Source organism: Pinus tabuliformis, chromosome 9 (genome assembly GCF_031772625.1).
Source record: "Pinus tabuliformis cultivar Carrire ecotype Pingquan chromosome 9, CPIR1, whole genome shotgun sequence".
Taxonomy (NCBI): Eukaryota; Viridiplantae; Streptophyta; class Pinopsida; order Pinales; family Pinaceae; genus Pinus; species Pinus tabuliformis.
The window spans coordinates 356032627-356048838 of record NC_142307.1 but is presented as its reverse complement, the minus strand read 5'-3'; the positions used below and the strand labels follow the sequence as shown (position 1 = coordinate 356048838).

The following is a 16212-nucleotide window of genomic DNA, read 5'->3' as shown; positions in this document are numbered from 1 at the left end:
AAAATACAAAGAAACACAGGGTTACTCAACAGAGCATCTAACAGAGGATGGATTCTGCAAAGACAACCACTACATTTAACAACAAAACCATTGTGAAAGGAGCATCGTGTGTAGATGGGTTCCTAACACGTCTCTTAGATAATGCTGTAACAAGAAATAGTAGAAAAAACAAAGTATGTAAGTGAGTCTATAGGAAAAACATATTGAACATTAAACACCATTTGGATCCCAGATCTAAAGGGCAGAACTGCTTCATTAAAATAATATTCAAGAAAAACTTTACACAGTTCCAAGCAGCCTCTCTCTGCTACAAAAATCGAACCCTTACATCTTTAAACTAATCCTATTTATATAATATTACAAAATCATTTTAATTTCCTCAACATAGGAAATAAAAAATAAAAATTTAATAATGAAATCCTATATTAAAACAATATTATAAACTAAACAATATGACCAATTAATTTGCAACTAAAACCCCAAACTATCACGAGAACCATGAGAAATAGTTTTTTGAAAACCCAAATTAGGTGAAGGTTTGCCAAGTGGATATATCTGCTCCTTTAAGTGTGGAACCATATTCCACAAAATCTTCCCTTTGACTGCCACCTTGCACTTGCCTGCACGAATTTTGGAGTTGGTTGATCAACCTGTTGTTCTTGTTCCCCTTTGGATGTTCTTTGACTGCCATTTGTACCCAGAATTTTGTGAGCTATTAATTTGTACAACAATAACTTGTTTAATAGTCATTAATTTAGAGAATCCATTCAGAACATTCGCATAGATAAGATCCATCAGTTTCAATTCTTTTGATAATTGTCTCAAGAAGCTCTTCAACCTTGATGATTTGTCTATCTTTGAAAGCATAGCTCTGCCTTGAGAGTAATTTTGAAGCATAAAGTTGTAAGACCTTTCGCAAAATTGCGACCAAACAGGGCTTAGCACCATCAGATATTGACTGTCATAATTGTGCATTGACTTCTGAAAGAATACCTTCATCCAACTGACCTTCTTGTTCCCTCTGTACTAGTTCCCTGCACATCAAAGTCATACTTTCTGGGTCCTGTTGAGGGCCCCGAAATCGGGTCGACAACAAGGGGGATACCCACCCGGTCCGGAACCTGGTTAGCGGCTCCTTGCCCGTTTGATGTAGCAGGTCCGACTGGGGGTAACGGGACCAGCTTCCCGATGCATGGGATGTGTGTGTGTAGAGTTTGATTATGTTGATTCTGGAAGCATTCTAAAACTAATTTAAATCTAACTTGCAAACTGATTCTAAGCTATAGTAATCTAATGAAAACAACATATACAATCTACGCTAACCTGGGATATATCTTTTCCATTATGCGATTTAGAAAGATTTCATATAATAACTGGTAATAAAGATCATTCAGCTATCACAAGAATATAAACCATTTAAGATGAACCATTCTGCATAAGAAGTTAAACAAAACAGTTGTGAACAGCATATCGCATAAATAAATCATTCATATGTCAAGCATAAATAAATGAGTCCACCGTACAAAAGTGCCAAATGATAACCCATATGCTCATACATTAACATATAAACAATATCAGCTGCATATCACTCTAAGAATATAAGCAGAAATTCGTCAAGAGATAAAAGTACCATTTATGACTGATTTTTACTCATAGACTTCAAGCCATAACGATTTATCTCTACTTGTTCTAATATCTACTAAGAGTACAGTAGTGCAACATCAGTAGCAGACATTAAAAATGCAAACATAAATAAATCTCGATCCTTCCATTCATCAAAACCTCCTCTGAGGGTGCAGAAGTGCATGTTCCGAGGACAAGTTTTTGACAAATTTCTGGACCCTTCTCCAATGCAATGAGAAGGGTTAAAATACTACTTCCTAATTCTAATAATAATATTATTACAAAATTGAGGATACGGTTCTCAAATGACCGCCCTTTTTCTAATTTAGTTAAAAAGGAAAAAACAACATTCTAAATGAAATTACTTGTGAACTTGGTCTTTGAAGTTGCAGCTGTCAAGCATAGGCTTGAGAAGAGTGGGCTGGCTGATTTCTGCGCTTAGCTGGGCTGCGAAAACGGCATCCATAAGAGCTGGCGCTACCTTCTCGGCTGCGTTCATGATGCATCTTACTGTCATGCATTGGCTGTGCGGTTTAACTAAGTATGTCCAGTAACTTTCCCAATTTAGTCTAGCCAATGCTTGGATTGTTTTCCCGTTTGCCTGCGCTTTCTGCCTCCATTCTGTCTCCAGTTGCAACTTGCTCGGTAGGTATCCCGGGGTGGTCTCTGAAATCAAATTGGCTCTGTGTAAATTTTCATTTACACAATCGATAAGGATGCTCGCTTGTGTCGCCGCTGCCTCTGCTGCTTGCTCCACCTGTGTGATTCGTTCGTCCCATTTATTAAAGAGCAGCTCCTTGTGATTTTCATTAATCTTGGGTGCCCCTGCTCTTTTCCCTTCCTCATCATTTTTCCAAGTCAAATATTCTGTTACTCTTTTGTTGTTCTGATCATAGTCGTTCCGCAATTCCACCACCTGGCTGGTGATCCTGTCGCTTAGTTCACAAAAGTGTCTCCACTGTGATACTCTACGTACCATATCTTCCTGTTGCTGTGATAGTTGCTCGTTCAAGCCGATGGACTTTGAAATAAACTCTGCCAGCTTAGGTTCATCTTTATGCATTTCTTGCACCATCTGCAGTTGCTTTTCTTTTTCTTCAAGACTTCTTTGATAGGTTACCTGCATCTGGCAAAAGTCTTCCTGTAGCTTTTCGAGCTGTCTGGAAGCTTCAGTGTTTGCACTGGCTTGTTGCAACTGTTGTTGTAGCAGTTGTATTTGATTTTCATGTTCTTTTAGGAGTTGCTGAACTTCAGAGGCCTTGTCAATAGTTGCAGAAGCATATGCTCCTGCAATTTGAGACAGCTTCGTGAGATTCTCGGTTGGATTATTATTTGGGTCTTTCCACAAGACGTCTAGATGTTCAGCATCTTGAGACAGTGCATTCTCAAGCTTTCTCTTCTTTCTTTGTCTCCTTACAACTGCTTTGTGTTGGGGACTGTAGAATACGTCCAGTGGAGGAATTTCTTCTACGTTGAGTAGAAGTTCTGAGGATGGAGCGATAGGAAGGTGTTCTGCTTCTGCGGCGCTACTGACTATGGTCGAGACGACCTCTTGCACCACCTGTGTATTGCCCACAGGTGTCTTCGGGACTTGCCCTTCAAGATTAATTAATTCATTGAAGGTTTCCCACTCTTTATCCAACTCTGTTGTGACAAGAGGTGTTTCGACGACAGGAGGGGGAACGTTTCTTGGTGGTGAGGCGATAACTTGCTACTGAGCCATCGTACTTGACTGAGCTGTGTCTTTGGTTGTTTCTTCGTTCTTTTCTTTGTCGTGCACAGACTCTTCAGGATGTTCAGATATTTCTCTTGCGGTGCTGGATTTAGATCTGGAAGTGTTGGAGTTTTCACTGAGCCTGATGCTCGGCGTCGGTTCTCTAGTAGCTACTCGTAGCCCTTCTAGTGGAATACTAGCCAGCCTTCTCTCTCTATATAACGTGAATTTCCGGAGGTCGTCTGGAGACAACCTTGACTGAGCTTCTTGCAAAATCTCTTTGAGCGAGCTCTTACTCTGAAAGAGATCATCAAACAGATCTTTCTTCCCAGAGAACACTCTTATCTTGACGTTGGTTGTAAATTCCTGGGCCACATTATTTGGGTCGAATGGTCTTGATGAGAACTTAAATAATTGAAGACACGTCACATTCTCCACCTCGTCAAAAGCGTGTCCCACATCGAACAAAGAGAAGGCCCCACAAGTGACGGGAAATTGAGGCCAAATGGCCTTCTTTTTGTCCTTTAGGTCCTTGGTTAAGCCGCCTTCAGAACAAGTTTGATAAGCGATTTCCCGGGCCAACAGTTTAACAAGGACATACAAGGGTAGGACATGTGGAGGTACAGTGCTTCCAAAAACTCGAATGTAGGTAAAACATTCTTCCCCAAACCATCTCGCGATGGGGATGATGTCAATTTGGGCCTCGGGAGAGCACCTTGGGGGGTCCTTATCATATATCATTCTATGTATGGGCAATATGAGCCCATGGCAAATCTGGTAAAAATGAGAGGCAAACTGGGAATCCCATAAGACTTTATGATAAACATGGATGGGCAATGGGTCTTGGGTAGTCCATTTCCAACCCATGGTAGGAAAATTTGATACAAGACAGACAGAGTCCATTATATAGGCAGACAAATAAAAAGGAGGATAGACCCTTTGGGAGAAGGATCTCTTAGAACGGTAATTGACAACCGCCGTGTATAGAGTATCAGAAAGGATTTTGGCCCAATCTACTATCTCGGAGTTAGTCGCGGTGTCAACTAATGGTAGCCATTCAGATGAAAACTTATTGATATCGGGCATACCAAATAATCTACAGAGCATGGCTGCAGCAAAACAATATGGAGAGGTAAGGGAACCAGTGATGTACATATCGTTTTTATCCTTTTTCAACGGCTCATCTCTTCTTGACCATTCTTTAGTGGTGTCTGATAGATCCGGATTTTCTACTGCGAACTTCTTAACAAACTGTGCATTATAGGTCGCTTGCGGTTCAGGAAGATGATACATGAGCTTCAGGTCTTGGGCAGCAAACGATCCCACGAGCCCATGTCCCTGGACTTTGAATTGCCTATTTTCCAATTCCGCATCATCTAGAATCCACTTGATCATGTCTGTATATGGTAGGATCTTCAGCCTTGCCGCTATTCTATGGAGGAAAGAACACGCTAGGTCTTCCAGGGATGCCTCCGAAGGACGTGATGCACCCGCGACAACAGCAGTTACCTTCATTATTCTAGGGTTCTCTTCTTCTAACAGCCTATACATGCCTTCCCATGTTGAGATACCTGCATCTCTGTTGCAGGCTGTATCTGTGTACAGGGGCGCCATCTCCTTGGTTTTTTCTCTTGTTTCGGAGCTTCGAGCTTTGTTCTTCTTTCCCATTTCGCTTTGCGCTTCTGTCTGATTTGCCTTCGCACTTTGCTCCTGCAGGTTACGAGTGAAATGGAAAGACTGATCAGAAAGGTGATGGGAGAGTTTTAAATGCAAGAGATAATCAGATATGCCACCTTACGTGAAGCAAATCCGCATCAAGGCACGCGTCTTTATTCCACTTAATAACTGACAACTAATTCATTACTATCATTAAAAGCGCATAATTTCAAGTCAGGTTATAGTAAGTGGCTTTTCTTTGGGTGACGCGCCCGAAGGATTCGTACTAAGGTGCTTTATGATTTGCCAACGTACCCTTGCATGTCGTGCAATCGCAAATCGCAGCGATCGCAATATCGCAGATCGCAATAATTCAATGTTTGCCAAACTTCGCCTGCCTCATTTCTGCGATATGCAATCGCGCGATCGCAATATCGCATATCGGCGGATTTGTAAGCTTTTCTTTATGGATGCTAGTATGTTTCGATGCGATGTTGTTATTAATATTGGGGCGGCGCGCATATTGGTCTTTAGAAGGGAAATGAAGGTGTTTCTTATCCTTATGTGGTGCGACCTTAAAGATTTGCTTTCATGAACACAGGCTTAGGCTTTAAGACATTCAAGAAACCTTTTCTAAGCGTATGGTTGTAACTTCAAAAAGAAATCCTTGCTTTTCCTAAAAATTAACTAAGGGTCCCCATTCATTCAGTATCGTGGCTGATATTAGATTGAACGAGGGGGGTTGTTGCTGGCCACAACAATTGGCGATTCACTTGGGAGAACTAGTGATCTCTGCTCTTTTTCTATTGACGTTTTCAAACTTCTAAAAAAAAAAAAATTCTCAGGAAATTTGAACTTTATTATAAAAAGATAAAAACAAATGATACTTCAAAGCGTCAATGATGTTTTGTTTCAGCTCCATTCTAGCTCAATTACTTGCATCCCCAGATTGTATTCGAATTTAAATCAGTCATTACTTGGTCTTGTAAAACATAAAAATAAAGTGTTCTCTTTGTATCAGTCCTTCTTAAAGATGCTCCTTTGTCGCAGGTAGAGCCACTGCTGCCAGCAGGCGTCCATAGCCTCGACAGGGTTACCTATTATCTAGGAATGATCCTTTATCCTGCCTCAGGTTATTTACAACTTTTTTAGAAAGAATCCCTTTCTTGATGCTTTTTTCTTTTTTTTATTCTCTAAAGAACAATGTCTTGGTTTGGTGGCCAAATTATGACACAGTCATTCACCTGATTTACACTTTTGCTGAGCAAGCTGGCTCGTGATGAGACCCCTTGTCTTTTGATTGCAACAATCTTGAGTCATTGCCCTGTTTTGGTAGACAGTTTTGGCAAAGTCAGCAAGTTATAATATCTGTGATCATGATAAGTCGGCTCGTGATGAGACCTCTTATTCTTTGAGATATAGCATCTTTTTAGGTCATTCCTCTGAATGTTGTGTTTTCCTTCAACAGGGAGGAAGTCAAATTTTCTTTCCTTAAGAAAGTTCTGGACGACAATGATAGGGCTGCTTTTGGTAATGGCTGCTTTCACAGAGAATCTTTATTTTAATATTGATACCTTTCATTGTGTTGACCTAAGACAAATCCTTCACTGAGATAGCTTTCTTTTAATTTAATTTTTGGAGTTGAAACTATCATCATTTCTGGGTCAAAGTTCTATCGATAATAAAGATCAAATTCTCAAAAGATTTGCTGTTCATAGGAGCCGAAGTCCAAAATCTTTAACAGAGACAAGGTGTCTTTAGTAAACGTCAAATGTCGTTTAGCCAGAACAAACATTACTTGAGAGAGGCAAACATTCCCTAGGGTCATGTAGAGAATATAAATAACTTTGCCTAACAATTATTGAAAGTGAAACTAACAACCTAGCTAAATTACTCCTACTCCTATTCTAACTATATACAGGAAATAACTAAGTAAAATGATATTTCCAATGGAACCAACGATTCATTATTATTCCTAGCCGTATGAATCTTCCAAGCATCAGTAAAAAGAACCGAATTTCCCTTGGACCGAAATTGTTGGCTAGGGAATAAGAGCCTACAACCTCAATTGGAATTCTGTCTGATTTTCTTTTCTCATGAGAAGTTTTTTCCAACTGAGTACCTATTGGATCATAAAAATTAGGATGAATTTCTGATGTGAATTGGTGATCTTTCAATAGGAGGGATAACGAGTCAAATTGTGAAAAGGGTTTTTCAGTTTCGATGGCTTGTAACCCGTTGCTTGTTGACGTTGAGCTTTTAGTGATAATGAAAGTTCTCATATATAAATCGCTAAAATATGATTTATCAAAAATTTGAAAATTTAAAAAGAAATCCGATTTTGTACAAAATGAATGCAAGTGAGAAAGAAATGATTGGGTATTTATACAAATAGTGTTATCGCACAACTGGGAGTTACTTGCAACTTTTTGCTTTTCACAAGAACTGGCCAGGTTTTGTGAATCAGGAACTAAGTCATGATTTCGAACAGGGATGGAGCTTTCCTCTTGATATGAATCATAGATCAGAGTATTGTCTTGGATAGTAGAATTATTCAAATGAGCTTTTGCTTTGAGATGAGGTTCAGATGGAATAATTCCTGATCTAAGATGTTCCTTATTAACTGACCCTAGATGAGTTACTTGTGATAACTCAACATCATCACAATTGTCAAAGCAACTATCACGAAAGACTTTACAGTTTTCCCTAGGTTCCTCTTTTTCATTATATGTTTTCAGACAAGGGAGGTCAAGCAGCTCTCGTTTGATATTGATCAAAGGCTGTGCTAAAGTGGTCTCTTTATTTTGAACACCCAATGATGGTTTATTTGAATAACCCTCTATGTCTGTTGAGATATGCTTGATATTATGAGGGGAAAGATCGTCATCACTAAAAACATTGGGGTAAAGAGAAAAATGCGAATCTGGAATAATGCATTTAAAAACATCAAATAAATTTTGTTCATCAGATTCACTATAAGCATCAGGCTTTAGATCATACCTTTTTGTGCTGATATTTTTTGAAAGAGAAACAGTTGGTGGATCTAACCTTGGCATCAGCATTTGTTGATTTGAAATGATATTGTCTGACTCTATGTCAAAGTCATCTTCTGGTTCCAAGGTAGTTTTGTTTTCAGTATTTTCGTCTTTGTTTTCTGGTACTAGAGCATGCAAGACTCCTAGGCTAATCTCTGTTTGGTCAGATACAGGAGGTAGGAAATACTCGTCACAATCTGAAGATTCTTCATCTGTGAGCTCATTCTCGAGGTCATATTGTAGACATTTAAGATGAAATCGCATATTGAAATCCCTTACGGGTTCGTCTTGTTTCCGCAGATAGTCGATTTCATCATAGACCTGGTCGTATTCATAGCAATCAAATTCCAAGATGAAAGTCTTAATGAATTGGTCCCAGCTGTGGATTGATGCAACTAGGAGGTTTCTGCACCATTTTCTAGCTTCCACTGTGAATGTAAGAGTAAAAATCCTGCACAAAACGCCTTCATCAATTTTCTGAATATCAGAACTCGAAACTCTTTGAATGAATTGGAGGGCATGGTGGAATGCAGAAGAATTATTCTTACCATTGAATTTTACCTGAGACAATAGCCTTACCACATCTGGTGGAGTGTTGGAAGAGGCAGGAACATGGATGCAACTCCAAATAGGAATTCTATGAGCAGCCATCCTGTTTCAAGATTTCTAATTTAAAAACATTCCAACAGACAATATGCTCAGGCCCTCCTTCTAGCGCCAAATATGTTGAGGGCCCCGAAATCGGGTCGACAACAAGGGGGATACCCACCCGGTCCGGAACCTGGTTAGCGGCTCCTTGCCCGTTTGATGTAGCGGGTCCGACTGGGGGTAACGGGACCAGCTTCCCGATGCATGGGATGTGTGTGTGTGTAGAGTTTGATTATGTTGATTCTGGAAGCATTCTAAAACTAATTTAAATCTAACTTGCAAACTGATTCTAAGCTATAGTAATCTAATGAAAACAACATATACAATCTACGCTAACCTGGGATATATCTTTTCCATTATGCGATTTAGAAAGATTTCATATAATAACTGGTAATAAAGATCATTCAGCTATCACAAGAATATAAACCATTTAAGATGAACCATTCTGCATAAGAAGTTAAACAAAACAGTTGTGAACAGCATATCGCATAAATAAATCATTCATATGTCAAGCATAAATAAATGAGTCCACCGTACAAAAGTACCAAATGATAACCCATATGCTCATACATTAACATATAAACAATATCAGCTGCATATCACTCTAAGAATATAAGCAGAAATTCGTCAAGAGATAAAAGTACCATTTATGACTGATTTTTATTCACAGACTTCAAGCAATAACGATTTATCTCTACTTGTTCTAATATCTACTAAGAGTACAGTAGTGCAACATCAGTAGCAGACATTAAAAATGCAAACATAAATAAATCTCGATCCTTCCATTCATCAAAACCTCCTCTGAGGGTGCAGAAGTGCATGTTCCGAGGACAAGTTTTTGACAAATTTCTAGACCCTTCTCCAATGCAATGAGAAGGGTTAAAATACTACTTCCTAATTCTAATAATAGTATTATTACAAAATTGAGGATACAGTTCTCAAATGACCGCCCTTTTTCTAATTTAGTTAAAAAGGAAAAAACAACATTCTAAATGAAATTACTTGTGAACTTGGTCTTTGAAGTTGCAGCTGTCAAGCATAGGCTTGAGAAGAGTGGGCTGGCTGATTTCTGCACTTAGCTGGGCTGTGAAAACGGCATCCATAAGAGTTGGCACTACCTTCTCGGCTGCGTTCTTGATGCATCTTACTGTCATGCATTGGCTGTGCGGTTTAACTAAGTATGTCCAGTAACTTTCCCAATTTAATCTAGCCAATGCTTGGATTGTTTTCCCGTTTGCCTGCGCTTTCTGCCTCCATTCTGTCTCCAGTTACAACTTGCTCGGTAGGTATCCCGGGGTGGTCTCTGAAATCAAATTGGCTCTGTGTAAATTTTCATTTACACAGTCGATAAGGATGCTCGCTTGTGTCGCCGTTGTCTCTGCTGCTTGCTCCGCCTGTGTGATTCGTTCGTCCCATTTATTAAAGAGCAGCTCCTTGTGATTTTCATTAATCTTAGGTGCCCCTGCTCTTTTCCCTTCCTCATCATTTTGCCAAGTCAAATATTTTGTTACTCTTTTGTTGTTCTGATCATAGTCGTTCCGCAATTCCACCACCTGGCTGGTGATCCTGTCGCTTAGTTCACAAAAGTGTCTCCACTGTGATACTCTACGTACCATATCTTCCTGTTGCTATGATAGTTGCTCGTTCAAGCCGATGGACTCTGAAATAAACTCTACCAACTTAGGTTCATCTTTATGCATTTCTTGCACCATCTGCAGTTGCTTTTCTTTTTCTTCAAGACTTCTTTGATAGGTTACCTGCATCTGGCGAAAGTCTTCCTGTAGCTTTTCGAGCTGTCTGGAAGCTTCAGTGTTTGCGCTGGCTTGTTGCAACTGTTGTTGTAGCAGTTGTATTTGATTTTCATGTTCTTTTAGGAGTTGCTGAACTTCAGAGGCCTTGTCAATAGTTGCAGAAGCATATGCTCCTGCAATTTGAGACAGCTTCATGATATTCTCGGTTGGATTATTATTTGGGTCTTTCCATAAGACGTCTAGATGTTCAGCATCTTGAGACAGTGCATTCTCAAGCTTTCTCTTCTTTCTTTGTCTCCTTACAACTGCTTTGTGCTGGGGACTGTAGAATACGTCCAGTGGAGGAATTTCTTCTACGTTGAGTAGAAGTTCTGAGGATGGAGCGATAGGAAGGTGTTCTGCTTCTGCGGCGCTACTGACTATGGTCGAGACGACCTCTTGCACCACCTGTGTATTGCCCACAGGTGTCTTCGGGACTTGCCCTTCAAGATTAATTAATTCATTGAAGGTTTACCACTCTTTATCCAACTCTGTTGTGACAAGAGGTGTTTCGACGACAGGAGGGGGAACGTTTCTTGGTGGTGAGGCGATAACTTGCTGCTGAGCCATCGTACTTGACTGAGCTGTGTCTTTGGTTGTTTCTTCGTTCTTTTCTTTGTCGTGCACAGACTCTTCAGGATGTTCAGATATTTCTCTTGCGGCGCTGGATTTAGATCTGGAAGTGCTGGAGTTTTCACTGAGGCTGATGCTCGGCGTCGGTTCTCTAGTAGCTACTCGTAGCCCTTCTAGTGGAATACTAGCCAGCCTTCTCTCTCTATATAACGTGAATTTTCGGAGGTCGTCTGGAGACAACCTTGACTGAGCTTCTTGCAAAATCTCTTTGAGCGAGCTCTTACTCTGAAAGAGATCATCAAACAGATCTTTCTTCCCAGAGAACACTCTTATCTTGACGTTGGTTGTAAATTCCTGGGCCACATTATTTGGGTCGAATGGTCTTGATGAGAACTTAAATAATTGAAGACACGTCACATTCTCCACCTCGTCAAAAGCGTGTCCCACATCGAACAAAGAGAAGGCCCCACAAGTGACGGGAAATTGAGGCCAAATGGCCTTCTTTTTTGTCCTTTAGGTCCTTGGTTAAGCCGCCTTCAGAACAAGTTTGATAAGCGATTTCCCGGGCCAACAGTTTATCAGGGACATACAAGGGTAGGACATGTGGAGGTACAGTGCTTCCAAAAACTCGAATGTAGGTAAACCATTCTTCCCCAAACCATCTCGCGATGGGGATGATGTCAATTTGGGCCTCGGGAGAGCACCTTGGGGGGTCCTTATCATATATCATTCTATGTATGGGCAATATGAGCCCATGGCAAATCTGGTAAAAATGAGAGGCAAACTGGGAATCCCATAAGACTTTATGATAAACATGGATGGGCAATGGGTCTTGGGTAGTCCATTTCCAACCCATGGTAGGAAAATTTGATACAAGACAGACAGAGTCCATTATATAGGCAGACAAATAAAAAGGAGGATAGACCCTTTGGGAGAAGGATCTCTTAGAACGGTAATTGACAACCGCCGTGTATAGAGTATCAGAAAGGATTTTGGCCCAATCTACTATCTCGGAGTTAGTCGCGGCGTCAACTAATGGTAGCCATTCAGATGAAAACTTATTGATATCGGGCATACCAAATAATCTACAGAGCATGGCTGCAGCAAAACAATATGGAGAGGTAAGGGAACCAGTGTTGTACATACCGTTTTTATCCTTTTTCAACGGCTCATCTCTTCTTGACCATTCTTTAGTGGTGTCTGATAGATCCGGATTTTCTACTGCGAACTTCTTAACAAACTGTGCATTATAGGTCACTTGCAGTTCAGGAAGATGATACATGAGCTTCAGGTCTTGGGCAGCAAACGATCCCACGAGCCCATGTCCCTGGACTTTGAATTGCCTATTTGCCAATTCCGCATCATCTAGAATCCACTTGATCATGTCTGTATATGGTAGGATCTTCGGCCTTGCCGCTATTCTATGGAGGAAAGAACACGCTAGGTCTTCCAGGGATGCCTCCGAAGGACGTGATGCACCCGCGACAGTAGCAGTTACCTTCATTATTCTAGGGTTCTCTTCTTCTAACAGCCTATACATGCCTTCCCATGTTGAGATACCTGCATCTCTGTTGCAGGCTGTATCTGTGTACAGGGGCGCCATCTCCTTGGTTTTTTCTCTTGTTTCGGAGCTTCGAGCTTTGTTCTTCTTTCCCATTTCGCTTTGCGCTTCTGTCTGATTTGCCTTCGCACTTTTCTCCTGCAGGTTACTAGTGAAATGGAAAGACTGATCAGAAAGGTGATGGGAGAGTTTTAAATGCAAGAGATAATCAGATATGCCACCTTACGTGAAGCAAATCCGCATCAAGGCACGCGTCTTTATTCCACTTAATAATTGACAACTAATTCATTATTATCATTAAAAGCGCATAATTTCAAGTCAGGTTATAGTAAGTGGCTTTTCTTTGGGTGACGCGCCCGAAGGATTCGTACTAAGGTGCTTTATGATTTGCCAACGTACCCTTGCATGTCGCGCAATCGCAAATCGCAGCGATTGCAATATCGCAGATCGCAATAATTCAATGTTTGCCAAACTTCGCCTGCCTCATTTCTGCGATATGCGATCGCGCGATCGCGATATCGCATATCGGCGGATTTGTAAGATTTTCTTTATGGATGCTAGTATGTTGCGATGCGATGTTGTTATTAATATTGGGGCGGCGCGCATATTGTTCTTTAGAAGGGAAATGAAGGTGTTTCTTATCCTTATGTGGTGCGACCTTAAAGATTTGCTTTCATGAACACAGGCTTAGGCTTTAAGACATTCAAGAAACCTTTTCTAAGCGTATGGTTGTAACTTCAAAAAGAAATCCTTGCTTTTCCTAAAAATTAACTAAGGGTCCCCATTCATTCAGTATCGTGGCTGATACTAGATTGAATGAGGGGGGTTGTTGCTGGCCACAACAGGTCCTTTGGAGGCCAAGCAATCTCTTCATCCACCTCAGTTATTGGCTTTAAAATTGCCTTCAAAACATCTGTTGCAGACTCAATTTCATCCCATAATAAAACATCAGGCAATCATACCGTTGTTTTCTGGACAATTCGGTCCACCATGCTCATAAGTGAAGATGAAAATTCCTCAAAATCTTCCTTGTCATCCTTGATTCACAGAATTCAGTCCTTGCTGCAAACCGCATCCAAAATGTTGAATCAAAAGCTAGGATGTTTTCTGGAAAGCGTGAATCCCATTTCGATACACAGGCTCTACGCGTAGCCCCAAACGGCTACACGCAATGCCATTTCTTCTTGCATTGTAGCTCAACTTCATAATCCCTGTATCTGTCAAATTCCCTCTCTAACAGTCTGATCAAAAGTCTTCTTCATCTTGCCTCTTTCGGTGTAAACGACCTGTCAGTAAAGCTCTGCTTCCACAATCTTTGACCGATGGATGATCAAAGGCTTAAAGATACGGAGATGAATCATTTCAAAACTAATCATGATCTTGATTTACAATGTTGGAGATGAATAGGTCACATCTCGATTGATAATAATATCATTTCTTGCTTGAATATCAAATTTTAAACCAAAAATCCAAATGCATACAAAAATAAAATTTTGAGGGGATTTAACAAATCGACTTTGCTACACGACTTTTCTCATCAAGATCTCCATGTTTCTTTTGGTTATCCTTCACATGCAGCTATTAAACAATCAATCTAACCCTAAAGGAAGCATTTGACTTGTTTCCCAGGTGTAAGTGCTACACGTAAGGCCATACTCTAGAAGCGCGGGGCTTGAAGGGAGTGTGCAGCACCAAGAGGAAACGCGCAGTGCCTCCACCTTGGATTGACTTGGCTTTAATGTTTGACTTGTGTTTGTTGTCGATGCAGGGGCACATGGGATTTGGAGCTGAGCTGGGCATTTGGCTCTTAATTTTTTAAATAAAATTTGTGATTTTTGATGCAGGACGCATGGAATTTTGGAGCTGGTATATTTGTTGCTTCTTCAATGTCTTTGTAACTCAAGCGCTTTGCTGGATTAAAAAGTGTAAGAATACACATCTGATAAGTTGAGACATTAAGTTCATGTTTCTGACCCTTTCCAAAGGTTTCTTTTAGGTCTGTTGTTCCCATGTTTGTCTGCCATGTCAACCTACGACCTATATGAGTGCTAAGATGGTATGCCTTAACTTGTCACACACTGCTAAGATTTCTTTAGGCAAGTTGCACCTAGCACCAGTTTGTGTTGGCCACAAATCTCTCGTCAGAACATGGACAGCCAAAGTAGGGCCTTCATTTCTTTCACTGGATGCAGCCAACATTGCAGTAAAACCTTGCATTGTGTCACGAGAAGTCTTCATATCTGTGAACATACCTTCTAATTTTGATGTGAACTAATAACCACATTCTGTTTTTAATTTTACAATTAGGCTCTTCTCTGCATCATTTAAAATAGTCTTGCCTGATAGAAATCTCTTAGCCAAGTGTTGCTTGTAGTACTTCTCAAAGACATCCTTCTCTTGAAGATACTGGAACAACATCATCACTTTGTCCAAAACCACTTCAACATCTTCCTCATTGACCCCTTTGAGGCCTTTTCAGAGCTTGTCATCAACAAATAAAGAAATAAACTTGGGTGACCTTGCATTCAAATTGATGAAATATTCAAAAGATGAATTTAAGGCATTCTGGAAGGTTTTATCATTGCTGAAAGCCTCACTTATAATGTTGTCGTACTTGTCCTTCTCATCAAGAAGGCATTGCACAAATTCCACTGGATCTTTCAATTTCTCTGGGTCAGTGACTAACTATTTCCCTGTTTCAAGTAAATAGGTAGTCATTACATCTCAGATTGTAGTAAATCCTACAGGAACCCTACAAAACAGGTTGCACATGCATCCTAAATCATCATACTTATCATTCACAAGCATGCTTACAAGCCCTGAATTCTTCATGTGCACCAACCTCTGCATATGATTTGCTATCATTTATCTCTCAACAACAGCTGTAATTTTTACCTCACTGAAACCCTCTCTATCTCTTCATTTAGCCTTCTCTCAGCTTTCTTCAAATAGTCACCACAATCACAGCATTCAATAAACTGTTGAGATTCAATAGAATAAAAAGTTGATGCTTCTTCCACGAAATGTTTCTCAAAATCGTCATGGTAAACAGAAAGCCCCAGCTCTGTTAGCATTTTAATGACATTGTGCATTAAACCTCGATTGATGACTTCTCCAGTTATTTCACAATGTACAAGTTCAAGAAGAGTATTCAATAAACTATCCCTAATTTTTTGCAGCACGAATTATATGGTTTCTCCACAGATTTAATCCAAGTTCATGGACACGTGTTTTGTTGGAGTTTGTAACATATGTTCTATCCATATACATCAAAATGTCCCGAATCATTTGTAGTGTGTGGCATCATATCCCATACCAATTGCCTCGCCCAAGATTCATACATATAAATCTCCAAGTAATTCCTCTGTACAACCATGAGACCAGCAGCTGTAAACCTCTTAGCCATATGTTGAGATGAGGATTAGCAGCACAGAAATAGACCTCAAATGCTATGTTCTCTTCTTCTCTATCACAATCCAACCACAAAACCAGCCACTGGCATCTCCTAGCTTCCTCTGGATCATTAAATACATGAACTGCTGCAAGGGAGATCTTTGAGTCAATCATTCATTCGGTCATATCTTCTGATCCGGGAGCCAGTTTTAGGAGTGT

General features: G+C 40.3%; 1 pseudogene; it reads right to left on the bottom strand.

The window, feature by feature from the left end:
* Positions 1-754: 754 nt before the first annotated feature.
* Positions 755-15674, bottom strand: LOC149148669 (uncharacterized; annotated as a pseudogene).
* Between the last annotated feature and the right edge of the window lie 538 nt (positions 15675-16212).